The sequence below is a fragment of the Palaemon carinicauda genome, chromosome 5, assembly GCF_036898095.1.
Source record: "Palaemon carinicauda isolate YSFRI2023 chromosome 5, ASM3689809v2, whole genome shotgun sequence".
Taxonomy (NCBI): Eukaryota; Metazoa; Arthropoda; class Malacostraca; order Decapoda; family Palaemonidae; genus Palaemon; species Palaemon carinicauda.
This window is the reverse complement of record NC_090729.1, coordinates 77834545-77849142: the sequence shown is the minus strand read 5'-3', so window position 1 is coordinate 77849142 and position 14598 is coordinate 77834545.

The window sequence follows — 14598 nt, the reverse complement described above, 5'->3', positions numbered from 1 at the left end:
CTCTCTCTGAAACCAGTCGCTCGCTTTTCTGCATCCCCCACCTTCTTTCTTTCACAGCTTCCCTTCTCTCTCTTCCATAGTCTTTTCTCTCTCTTTCTCTTCTCCACCTCTCTCTCTCTCTCTCTCTCTCTCTCTCTCTCTCTCTCTCTCTCTCTCTCTCTCTCTCTTCTCCATGGTCTTTTCCCTCTCTTTCTCTCTCTCTTTTCCATAGCTTCCTCTTTTTTATCTTCCATAGCCTCTTCTCTCTTTCTCCTCCATAGCCTGTTCTCTCTTTTCTTCCATAGTCTGTTCTATCTCTCTTTTCGATAGCCTCTCTCTCTCTCTCTCTCTCTCTCTCTCTCTCTCTCTCTCTCCTCTCTCTCTCTCTCTCTCTCTCTCTCTCTTTTCTGTAGTCACCTCTCTCTCTCTCTCTCTCTCCTCTCTCTCTCTCTCTCCTCTCTCTCTCTCTCTCTCTCTCTCTCTCTCTCTCTCTCCTCTCTCCACCCTTACAAGTTTTTCTAATCAATCATAATAGATCCAATAGTAAAACATATAGAGAAAAACAATCTTTTGATAGAAATCCAGCATGGTTTTAAACAAAAGAGATCTTTTGTGACAAATCTTTTTGAATCACCCCATAACATATTTAGCATTTATGACAAAAGCAGGGCAATAGATATCATATATCTAGACTTTCAAAAGGCTTTTGACAAAATTCCTCGTAAGATAAATTAATGGTCTATATTTGAGCACTGTGCATCATTGACAAGCCAGCGGAAAGGATCGAAGATTGGCTAATAAACAGAAGAGAGGGAGTTGTAATCATTGGAGAAACTTCAGAGTGGGCATCTGTTACAAGCGGAGTACCTCAAGGATCTGTCCTTGGCCCATTGCTATTTCTGAGCTATATTATTGATATAGTTTTAGGATTAACTTGTAGAATAGCCAAATTTGCCGACGATACTAAACTAGCCATAACTGCTACGAACTCAGAAGACATAAAAGCCTTAAGAGAGGGTCTAATGAAACTAGGAGAATGGTCCAAAAAATGGCAAATGCCTTTCAACTGTGGGAAGTGTAAAATAATACACATACGTTATGTTCGCCCACATTTAGATTGCTTTATTTCTGGGTAATGAAATAGAAAGTGTGAACCAGGTGGAAGATCTCAGTATTATTATCAGCAAGGATTTGAAGTTCGCCAAACAGAGCATAAAAGCCGAAAGAAAGCGCAAGAACTAATAGTTTATATAAAGAGACAATTCAAATACAGAAACAAAGACACTGTACGACAGCTGCACACATCACTAGTAAAACCCCATCTACAATATGGAGTACAATTCTGGACTCCTAGTATTCAGAAGGATATAGATAGACTGGAAGCAGTACAAGCTACGGCCACCAAACTAGTTCCAACACTAGGGCAATTTAGATATAAACGGAGGATGGAACATTTAAGCTTATTTGATCTGCAAACTCGCAACTAAGGGGACAGTTAATAGAGGCATTCAAAATTCTTAAAGAAATAACAATATGTAGATTACAAAAGCATATTCCCATTTACCACAAATCAGTGCAGAGGTACCGGATACAAACTGGAAATGAAAAGATTCAACACCACTCAATGTGGTAATATCTCCACATACAAAATAGTAAAGATATGGGACAGACTTCCAGCGGATGTAGTAAATAGTAAGAAAGTAAACGGGTTCAAGAATAAGTTAGACATGATCATACAAACTCTCTAAACGTTTAAATCAAAATACTCTACCTGAGAGCAAATGGAGTCTCCCAGGATGGACGAAAAACTCTTTGAGATATCCAAAATCCTTGTAACTTCTCTCCTCTCTCTCTCTCTCTCTCTCTCTCTCTCTCTCTCTCTCTCTCTCTCTCTCTCTCTCTCTCTCCTCTCTCTCTCTCACTTTTCTTACATTGTCTTTTCTCTCTGTCGCCTTCTTCCATTGTCCCCAATATCATTCACCTTCTTCTGTAGCCCCCTTTCTCGCCGCTTTCTTCAGCAGCCACTACTCTTGTTTTCCTCATTAGTCCCTACATATTTCCCTTTTCCATTTCATAGACCCCCACATCTCTCTCTCTCTCTCTCTCTCTCTCTCTCTCTCTCTCTCTCTCTCTCTGTATTATATGAATCTCTCCTGATGTTCATATTGCTTCTTCTTTAGATGGTAGGTTTAATCGACACTTACCCGTGAGGTTAAGCATATGTAAAAATTTTCTTTCGCTTCAATAAATACATGCCCTTATCTCCATCAACTGGCTACAACCACACGCCCTCAGATCCTCACATATTGTGCTTTAAAGTATCTTCCCCTTGTTTAGTTAGCAATTATTGCCTGGAATGTGAGCAGGAACTATTTCTGGGAGATCATGATACGTATATCTTTTGTGAACATAGAGGGGGCAATTCTGTGATTTAAATACTCATTGTGAAGAGTGGGTTTCACTCTTGGTACCAATCATGGAAAATTGTTTCAATTGTGGCCAATCGGTGAGAACATCAGCTGATTTCTCGGTTTGTTTATCCTTTGAAAAGGCTGCTTAGAATTGTATTACCTTTGAATGAACTAAGTCTATCCTTGACCCGGTTAAAAGCGAACTTGCTGTTAGGTCAAAAGGCCAGGGAAGACTAGTGTGTGTATCGAGAGTTAAGTAACAACTGAATGACTAAGTGAATACAACTAACTTTATATCAACAGACAGCTAGCTTTTTATACAACAGTTTCAGTGTAAGGTCACAAAAACTCAAACAGATCAATGCAAGAAAAAACAGGCTCACATCAGTTCTGTTACAGAGAGGTGTAGAGTGGGATATACAACAAAAAAGAAAAAACAGTTATAATGTACGATTGTTAAACATGTGTGGTGCATGGCTCCCCCTAAAAATGATATACATGTGAAATAAGGTACCCTGCTCTTAAGATGTGCACTGTAGGTGGATCATCCATCAAGTGATATGCAGGTTTTAGGCGATCAATGGAGACCCAGTCTTCTTTGCTACGCATGTTGAGTAAGAATACTTTTGGCATACGACCGATCACGAGAAAAGGGCCCGTGTAAGGGGGCGTTAATGGTGGTTTGCTAGTGTCATGGTGCAGGTAAACATACGTTGCTGAGTGTAGATCTGTTGGTATGTGTTGCTTAGCTGGGGGCTCGTAAATCTGGTGGCATGGAATAAATTTTCTCACAATGTGACATAGGCGCTGGAGATTGTTGAAGGAGGTTGCAGACAGAAAAGTTTTTCAGGATTGACCAATGGGTTGCCATACACCATTTCAGCTGCACAGACATCCAGGGCATCTTTAGGAGTGGTCCTTAGTCCCAGGAGGACCCAGCCAGTTGGAATCCTTGCAGCATGACATCAAAGATGTTTTGAGTGTACAGTGAAAACTTTCAAATATTCCGTTGGCAGCAGGGTTGTATGTGGTTGTCTAATGATGTCCACAACTTGAAAGTGAAAGTGGTACCCCAGTTGGAAGAAATATGCTCAGGGATACCAAATCTCACTATCCATCCTGAGAGGAAGGCAGATGTACACAAGGCAGTCGTTGCAGTTTCCATGGGAATGGCTTCAGGCCGAGTGGAGAGGTTGATGATGGTAAACACGTAACAATGTCATTGTGCTGTGGATATGGGGCCTACAATATCGACATGAATGTGGGCAAATCGTCACTGAGGTTGAGGAAAGGTGCCCACTGTTGAATCCATGTATTGATGCACATTTGAGGTTTGGTATGAAGTCCAGGCGAGGACCCAATCCTTAGCCTCTTTAGTAATGCCATGCCAAATTAATTTTTTCTTTAGTAGCTGTGAAGTAGAATGGCACGAGGGATGTGAGAGGCCATGAATGAAATAAAACACCTGTTAGAGCATGGGAAAAGGTATCCACGGTTTAGATCTACCAGTACTGACGTTACAGAGGAGGGTGGAGTTGGAACCGTCGAGAGGGACGTACTCCCAATGGAGGTATGTGCAGGATGTCCTACATGATTGGTACTCTTGATCTTTTCACTGGGCTTCTGCCAAGGCATTGCAATCCAATCACAGGGGAATGGCAGCCAATGTGTTTCTTTACAGGGCATCGACAATGGAATTAATTTTCCCAAGGACAAGCTGAAGGGTATATTTTGTTCAGCCACAGCGGAGAGATTGATGGGAGGACCAGACGTCGGACTGTCGACTGAAGGAATACACCAGAGGCATATGGTCCATGCAAATGATGAAAGGCATACCTTCCAAGAAGTGGCATAAGTGACAGCCAGCCAAGTGCATCACCAGCAATTCGCTGGAGATGGTAGAGTAGCCGGATTCTGCCTTAGACAGTTTTCTACTAAAGAAGGCTAATGGGTGGGGTGAGCCGTTGACCACCTGCTCGAGTTCTGCCTAATTGCGATGTTGCTGGCATCAGCAGAGAAAAGGAGAGGGGCAAGTGGCATGGGAAAAGTGAGAGCAGCATCGGTTGATAGGGCATTCTTTGTGTTGCAGAAGACCATTCTTTGGAGGTAACTTTACTTCAGGTCTTTTTGGTTGCATTTCAAAGAGGCGTAAAGGGGGGCCAGGATGGTGGCGATGGCTGGTATGAAGTGGTGATAAAAACTGATGATGCCCAAGAATTCTTTCAACACTTTGACAGTTGAGGGCTTGGCAAAGTTCTGAATGGCTGCTACCTTATCAGGGAGGGGGTGGAATCCTTCAGGAGTGATGAGGTGCCGTAAGAACGATACTTCATTGGCGCTAAAGGTACACATGTCGTGCCAGACTACAAGACTGTTCTGTTGTAGGTGTTCGAGCATGATGCGTAGAAGACAGAAGTGTTTCTCTTTGGAGGAAGAAAACACAAGTATGTTGTCCACTTAACATACACAGAATTGGAGGTACCATAAGATGCCGTCCATGGTACGTTGAAAAGTGGCCCCAGCATTATGAAGGCCAAAAACAGAAATAATTGAAGTTTTATGTACTGAAAGGGGTGGTGATGGTGGTTTTTGGGATGTCTTTTGGGTTCATGGGCACCTGATAATACCCATTTAGGAGGTTGTGCATGGAGAAAATCTTCACTTTGTGCAAGTAGGAGGTATTGTCAGCGATGGGGAGTGGGTAGTTATCTGGTTTTGTCTGCATGTTCCCCACACGTACGCCGGGAGCCACCTTTCTTCAGGAAGGACTATGTGTAAGGATGATGACTATGGGCTTGAGGCTTTTTGGCATAGGCCTATTTCTTCCATTTCAGCAAACATTTGTTTAGTGGCTGCCAAATGATCCGGTGCCAGACGTCTGTATCTGGTGAAAACTGGGGCCCTGTCATCTTCATATGGTAATAAATACCGTGTTTATTGGGAATCATGGATGTTGGACGGAAGACTTCCGGGTACGACGTGAGGAGGTGGACGTTGGCATTTATGGGTGCGCTGATGTGGAGATCGAGGTTGTAAGTGTCGGGTAGGAGAAGTGTCAAGAAGTATGAATCTGATTTGACTAACTGACAGTGAGAAACATCAAACAGGAGTTGAAAATGTGAAAGGAAGTCCGCACCGATGATTGGCAATGTGATATCAGCCACAAGAAACTTCGTCTTATATTTGGTGCTTCCAAAAGATAATGTAAGGGCTCCATAATCAATGGTGGGTATTGTAGATCCGTTAGAAGCTACCAGGCAGACATCTGCAGGCTTAGACAGACCATGTTGTTTGCTTGGAGAGTGGCCTTGGCAGAAGAGAACGGCAAGCACCCATGGCTACCAAAAATTGCATGCCCATGCCTGCATCATACATAAAGAAAAGATTAGTGACAGGGGAGGCCATCGCCACAAGTGAGGCCTACTTACATGGTTTTTGGCCACTGACAACTCTTCGCACATTTCGTCGCAGAAGCTCTGAATTTGGAGTTGTAGTAGCGTAGCTGTGATTGATGGGTGTCAGTAGAGGTCATTGGTTGGGACGTAAGCGATGGGTGGTACATGTGGGTGGTGGATGGCTTTGGTGCCACTCTGGCACGTCACGGTGTGGGTGTCTGTGTCCTACCGCATTCACATCAGCTTTAGTCAATGTTGAATAGTTGTCCACTTCGTCAGGAGTGGAGACGTTGATAGAGGGCTGGAAGGTGGTGAAGTGGCTGTTCATAAGGGCATCGACTTTGGTCATCAGGTCCTTCATGGGAAAAATATCGACATCGGGTATGGAAGCATGTACAGGTTCAGGTAGACACCGTACCCAAAGGGCATAAAGTAGATTGACTTCACGAGGAGAGCTGTTTTGCAGCAGGTTGCAAGCAATCGATACTGGTCATATCCCAGAGGGCGAGTGAACCTTTTGGGTCCCCCAACGGTTGTTGAGAGAGGGGAAAAAGTTTGGCTATTCAGGTGGCCAGTGATAGCGAGTAATGCTCCAGGAGGTATGATTTGAGGTCGTCATACGTTATTGTAGTGTCCCCTTGTTCGGACAACCAATCTGAGATTTCCGGGAAAGTGTCCCTGGGGAGTACTGTGAGAAAATAGTATGCTTTGGTGCTTGACTGAGTCATGCCCTTGATGCAAAAATGGACCAATGCACACTAAAACCAGGTGATCGCTTCTTCACCTACCAAGGGCAGTATTTTCACTGAGGCAACGTATGCCAAAAAGGCAAGTTCGCTGGGAGGCATCCTCAAACAGAAGGGCACAGCAGTGAGGGGTCGGGCAGAAGGGAGCAGACACTCCACTGGTCAGCAATGTGGGTATTGCCAGTTAAATGATAAATGAAAGATTAGGCAAATGCAACTAGCTTTATTTCCACAGACAACAAGCTTTTTTATAAAACAGTTTCCTTGTGAGAATGTTACAAAAATTTAAGCAAATCAATGCAAGAAAAAACATGCTCAAAATGGTTCTGTTGATGGAGAAGTGTAGAACGCGATATACAAGAAAGAAAAAAAAATACCATTACAATGTATGAACGTGAATTAGGTGTGGTACTCTAGGCTAGTTTATTATAGTAGGGATGACAACAATATTGATATGCCTTCACCTTTAGACATCACACATGTTCTGCCATCTTTCGATAGTGATGAGCTTCACAAACTCTTGGCATCACTTTCTTCTTTTGGTAAAGTTAAGAAGTCCAGTGAATCCTCCTTTAGTTCTTGTAACTTTGTCCTTTTTAACCCATCACTAAACTAACCACCCCACATAGTCATTGCAATATGAATAGTGTTGAATTCAGTAAGTTTTCTTGGTTCCGGCATAAGCAGGTGTGCCTGGAAGTGAGAAGCCAGAGTTACTGGCAAAGAATTCTGCAGCTGAATTGCTTCCAAGAAGGTATCCTATCCTCTGTAAGGATTTTTTACCTAGCAATAAGAATTTGCTTTAAGATAAATAGGTACTTGACTTTATTAGGACAACTTTACTTTTCTTTGGTTTTAAATTGAATTTCCTTTTATTTTTATTTTATTTATAACAAATAATATTGGTGTCAATGACCTCAGATGTTGGAATGCCAGAAAGCACCATATCAATCAATCAACCAATCAGTAAAGGTTCTGAATGTACTCTGCACTCTACAGACACAAAAGCCTCACTCAGAGCCTCAAAATCTCTACATACTGTAGTTTCATCTGTTGCTAGCCCTTTGTAAAACCACAATTTTTGTTGCTTTACAAGACAACTAGATTGTGAGGCAGAAGACAGTGGGTTGTCTTTATCTTAATATCACTACACTCACCAAGGTAAAGACTTCTCAAGAATCTCTTATCACTTTTGCAGATGGCATGGCATATCCTACGATTTCAGTAAATTCTGAAGAGGTGAAGAAAGTTTTCATTAATAAGGATCGTTTTCTTCGTCTTTCAGATGACAGTGTTTCACATTTGCTTGCAAGCTCAACCACTAGTTTGTCTCACTATAATGTTAATGGGGTTAAGTTAGGAGTTAGTGCATCCAAAGGTAATACAATTCTAATTAGGCTTTTCAAAAGATAAACAAACCAAAAAATTTGCTAATATTCTCACGGATTCTCCTGGAAGGCAGGTAAATGCGGAAGAGGAAACTTGGAGACAGACAGTGGAACTGAGGAAGCACTGCCTTTTAAATTTTTGTGTAACCTTATAGCTGGGATATACCCTAAGAAATTGTTTAAAGTGGATACTTTCAACACAGTGTACACATTTTAATAGTACAACTTTGTTTTGGATAGATTAAAAAAAATGTTGTCTTATATTCAGAAAACGGCTAAGAAATTTAGGTTCGCATTTAGTGCTTAACAAAGAGTTGTACTAATTTGTACAAGACTTACCATTTACCTAACCTTATCTTGGATGGCAATCTAAAAAAAAAAAAAACTCGATCGAATCTTTATGCATCATGAAAGAAAATTTCTAAATTCAGGTTATGTATTAAATGATTATCAGTTTTAATAAGAATTACTATGTGGTTTAAACTTTCATCATACTGTTGACTAAGTTTGCTGCATATGCAGATGATATTACTGTCTTTGCATCAATTCCATCTTCTAAATGTAGATCTGTGGTTGCTGAATCCCTTAATAAGTGATCTAGGTAAGATTATTGCATGGTGCAAATTATGGGGCATGTAGTTGTAACCTAAGAAAATTCAATGTGTGATTGTAAGTAGATCGAGGGCATTGGCTCCTGAACATTCAGATCTTTGCCTTGATAATGTTCCTTTAACTATATACAACCTCTGTAAGGCATTTTCTAGAACATTTAAGTAAATTTCCCAGATTTGCATTGTATTTTTAAGGAAGTTGTTTAAAATTTTAGCTGTGATTCTTGATTGCAAATTTCCTTTTGAGAAACACATTCGGTCTGTTTCTCTTTCATCTGCACAAACATGGCTTATTGAGAAAGTTTTTCAAGGTCTTCAGTGATCAATCTATTCTACCTTGATTAGAGTATTATTTTCCTGTCTGGGCTTTAGCTACTGACCCCCATTTTAATATGTTGGACAAAGAACTTGTGGTTTATCAAATTTCTTATTCCCGATCTTGATATTAATCTCTAGCATCGTCGCTCAGTTAGTTCTGTATGCATGTTGCATAAGATCTTTCATAATTCTGACACTTCTTTGATTTTAGATTTTCTCAGACTGTATTATCCTATGCAGTTGATTTTAACAGTCTTGTCTTCTCCTTAAGGCTCAACATTATACAGCATTATTAAATTTTATTTCAGCTGTGGCAAGAAAGTGGAATGATCTTCATAATGAAGCAGTTGAATCGGTGGAATTCCAGGAGTTCAAACTTAAATGAATCACTTTATGTTGAACAGTTTGACATAATTTTCTCTTCATTGTTTACGTATGACAGATCTATTCAATATTGTAACTAATCCTAAGATCTTTAATATTTTCTAGATATTACTTCTCATATATAGTTTATTTATTTCTGTATTCCCTTTCCTCACAGGGCTATTTTCCCTATTTGAGCACATTGGCTTGTAGCAATATCCTTTTCCATCTAGAGTTGTACTTCAGCTAATAGATAAAGTAAAAAGTAACACTTAAAGTCAATCTACAGCACATTACTTTTATTAATTTATTAAACATTCTAGAATCTCCCATTTTACGCTATTGTTTAAACAGATTATCAAAGTAATCTAGACCAGGCTAGTAACCCTTAACCTCGTTGCAATATTTGTATTTAAATTTATCCCTTTTTTCCTTCAATTGCACCCAATCTCCAAGAGTGTGGAAGTCAGCAATATCAACATCAGGGGAGATTCATAGAAATAAATAAAGTTTTGATAATAAAATTTCTTATTTCTATACTCGCCTGATGTTCATATACATGCCCACCCTCCTTCCCACTTGCTCATGGTATCAGGCAGAGGGATAATGTTAACTATATCCTACCACTAGATGCCATGTGAACCTAGCCAGAATACCTGGGGACGACAGCCATCGTGGGGAGGTATACTTGTCAATGTCACTCGGCTCGGATTCAGTTGTCACTAGTTTTTTTTTTGTCAGTGTGCCACAATTTTGTGCTGCTTTTAGCTGCACCAGCAAATGCACAGTGGAGTCAAGAAAACTAGTGATATATAAAAGAGTAACCACACAGAGAATCAAACTCACACAAACATTTATATATATATATATATATATATATATATATATATATATATATATATATATATATATATATATATATATATATGTCTATATATATATATATATATATATATATATATATATATATATATATGTCTATATATATATATATATATATATATATATATATATATATATATATATATATATATATATAATGTGTGTGTAAATTTATATATATATATATATATATATATATATATATATATATATATATATATATATATATATATATATATGTATATATATATAAATATGTATGTGTAAATTTATGTATATATATATATATATATATATATATATATATATATATATATATATATATATATATATATATATATATATATATATATATATATATATATATATATATATATATATACATCCCTTTCTGAGTGGGAATACCTTGACGTGGTGAAAAGTTATGCACATCTCCATGATCATCAAAGCTATACTAGTCAGGGTCACTCATACTAGGTTGGTTTGCTGCAAATCCTCAGAACAAAAGCTCCCCCCCATCACCAATCCATAGTGGCCAGTGAGATAATGAAAACGGGCCAAATCCCAAACATGAATAATACAACCACGTCTCAGCCCCTAGTCCTCAACAACAGTGGAACAGGTAGTTAGGTCTCCCTGCAGGTGATGCTAAAAATCTCTGGTCTAGAACCGGCCACCATTGTAGACTAACATTTTACAACATATAATGCCAGGACCTTGTTTTGGGAAGAACATCTTGCTGTGTTACTAGTAGAGCTGAAATAAATAGATTGGTTTATAATAGAATTGAGAAAAATTAGAAAAATGAGGGTATCTTATGTCGAGTTAAAAAATAGAGATATATATTTTGCTTTAGATGACATGAAAAGACCAAAGAAAATGAAGTGGGTTTTTTCATGAATAAGAATATTGAAGTTGTCATAGAAGAATTTGTGGTACCTGTGATAGAATTGCAAGATTAATTATCAAACTAAATATAAAGTATGAACTGAACATCATTTAGACAAAAATTTCTCATATAAAGGAAGAAATAGAAAATTATTTTATGAAGATGTTGATATATCTATGAAATAATATAAGGCTCAATTTACATTTGTTTTGGGCGATTTCAATGCTAAAGTATGTCAAATAAGTGAGGAGAATCTGCAGTCGGTAAATTTCTAGTATACACAAGAAATGACAGATATGCATATAGAATTTTCTGAAAGCAACTATCTTTAAATCATGAATAATTTTTGTTTTTTCATAAAAAGAAACAGCAAATGGACATGAAGTCCAAATGGAAAATCAAAAAACAAAATAGGTTTTATTCTCAGTGAAAAATATAATTTAGTTAAAACATATAACACTGATAAACAAGGTAAAGTTAAGCAATTATAAAGTGGTGAGAAGCAAAATTTGTCTAGATATAAGAAATCAAAGAGAAAAACTAATTTGAAGAGAGAAAATAAACACCCTTGTAATAAGAGGAAAATTGGAGTAGTTAAGTTTAGCAATTCAAAATAGGTACTCCTGGCTATATGATAAAATTGAAGCAAGTAAAGAAGAAATAAATAGTAAGTTAAAATTTGTATTGAAATCGGCACAATGGATCGGCGGGAAAGTTCCTAAACAAGATCAAGGAAAACTATCAGAAAAGACCAAAAACCTAATAAAGAAAAGATTTGAAATAATAGTTAAATCCAAGATATGGAAAAGAAATGAGCAAAACTATCCTAAAACAATAAACAAATTAAAAAACCCAAGAAATCCTTAAACACAATTAAACCAAAATTGAGAAAACGCTAAAGAAAAGAAGAGAGATAGAGTGATGAAAATTACAGAGGATATATATATATATATATATATATATATATATATATATATATATATATATATATATATATATATATATATATATATATATATGTTAGGTTAAGTGGCTTTGTTGGAACAAGCGTATTCCGCTTGTTCCTTAGTATTGCTCGTTTAATGATCACCATTAACCTGTTCTTCTTTTTCTTGAGGGTCAAGTGAGTTGACGTGTGTCGGAGACGTCCGATAGCAGTCAGTCAGTCAGTCAGTCAGAGGCAGTCAGGTATGCTTACCTGTGTATACCTGGTTATTTGATTTGAAGCCGTCGGAGTCGGACGGTGTATGACCTTTAAGTTGGAGGTCGACAGCCTTTGGCCAGCATTGGCGTGTTTTCACCGTTGAGAAGACGACATGTCGAGTATGACATCACTGGGCAGCAGTATTAGAGAGTTTTCATCGTCGAGAGGACGACATGTTAAGTGTGATCTCATTGGGCAGCAGCTTTAGCCGGAATTAGTGCGTTTTCGTCGTATGGAGGACGACGTCATGTGGAGTGTGGGTCCACTGGGCATCATTAGTGTATTTTCGGCAGCTGGGGAACGACACTGTTTGGAGGGTTAACCTCATTGGCAGCATGGAGCTGTATTGATGACCTTGTGTATAGGTTTGTCTGTTGTTGCTGTGTCGTGAGCTGTGGTGGAGTGGGACCTTTTGTAGGTTGACCTAATGATGCCTTGTTTTGCCTAATTTTCGGAATTGTTTATAAGTCACGCACTTAAGTAATGTAATATTTTACTGCTCTCATGATTTTTATTATTTTCATATTTTGAATGATTTAACTTTGTATTAATGTTAATTGTTTGACTGACTTGCTGACTCATTTGTATAAAAGTGTAAATATTTAATTGTAATAAATTAGTTTTAAGGTTACTTTATTTTGCTTTATTCCTCCCTCCCTTGCTGAACTCTATCTCTGCCAGTTTTTCCAGTCCCGAATGCCTTATAACTTAAAGAACCTGATGAACCATTAAGTTGGTTCGTAACATATATATATATATATATTTATATATATATATATATATATATATATATATATATATATATATATATATATATATATATATATATATACAATACTGATAAAAGAAACAACTTTGCCAATAAAAGTATTGAAATACCTGAGCTGGTACCAAACGTAACTGTAAGAGAAGTAAAGAAAGTATTAACAGGCATGAAAAGAGGCAAAGCTACATGAAAAGCTGACCTACCAATTGATTTGATAATAGATAGAGGGGATTTCAAAGTAGTAAAACTCACTGAACTTTACACAAAATATCTGTAAGGGTGCTCTATACCTACACCATGGACAAACTTTATAATTATACTAATTCACAAAAAGGGAGACACGAAAGACCTGAAAAATTACCGCCCAATAAGTTTACTCTCGGTAATATATGAAATATTTACAAAGATTAATTTGGGCCAAATAGCAATACAGCTAAACTTTAATCAACCAAGAGAGTAGGTAGGCTTTAGAAGTGGGTATTCAGCAACTGACCATATAATTGTAATTAACAAACTAATGGAAAAATAAACAGAATATGACAAATCACTATGTATGGCATTTATATATTATGAGGAAGCTTTTGATTCTATCAAAATTTCAGCAGTAATGAAAGCCCTTGGAAGATAAGGACTGGAGGAATCTTATATCAGAACACTTGAAGGTATCTATACAAGGAGTACAGTAATCCTAAAAGTACATAAAAATACAAATCAAGAAAGGAGTTAGACAGGAGGATCCTATCTCTCCTAAATTATTCACAGCATGCCTAGAAGTTTTTAAGAATTTAGACTGTGAATCTAAGAATTAATACTAATGGAGAATAGCTTGAGAACTTAAGATTTGCAGATAAACTAGTTTTGTTTAGATCATGAGAGGAATTGCAAAAGAGGATAGAAGATTTGATTAGAGAAAGAGTAAAGCAGACATGTAGGACTGAAACTGAATAAATGAAGTTAATGCTCAATGAAAATGCAGAAACAACAAATAATGGTGATGAATGAACCTCTAGAGAGTGTTAATGAATATATGCACTTAGGGCAGACAGGAAGAACCCCAGGGCATAAGATATCAAAAGAAGGATAATCATGGGATACAGAGCTTTTCATAAACAAAATGAAATTACAAAAAGTAAAATGCCCCTTTTTCTGAAAATAAAATTATTTTATCACATGGCCCTACCTGTATTAGCTTATGCATCGGAAACTTGATGCATTACCAAATTAAAGCCTTAGAAATAAACTAGTTATAGCTCAAAGAGTTAATGGAAAGAGACAGAGAAGGAGCAACCAGGATATGAAAGCAAACTAAAGTATAGAATATTCTAATAACATATAAGAGAAAAATTAGACATGGCCATGATATATTATGAGAATGACAGATAATAGATAGACATTAAGAATAATAGAATTGATCCCTAGAGATTGCAAAAGTAGTAGGGAAAGGAAGAGAAGACAATGCATTGACCAGATAGGAAAATTTGCGTATATAGACTGGCATGAACAGACCATAAAAAGACGTGAATGGCAGCTCGTCTGAGGCGTTTGTCCTGCAGTGGACCAGTTATGGCTGATGATATTAATGAGATATCATGATATGTATATATATGTAAATTAGTATGTAAATGCCAATATATATATATATATAT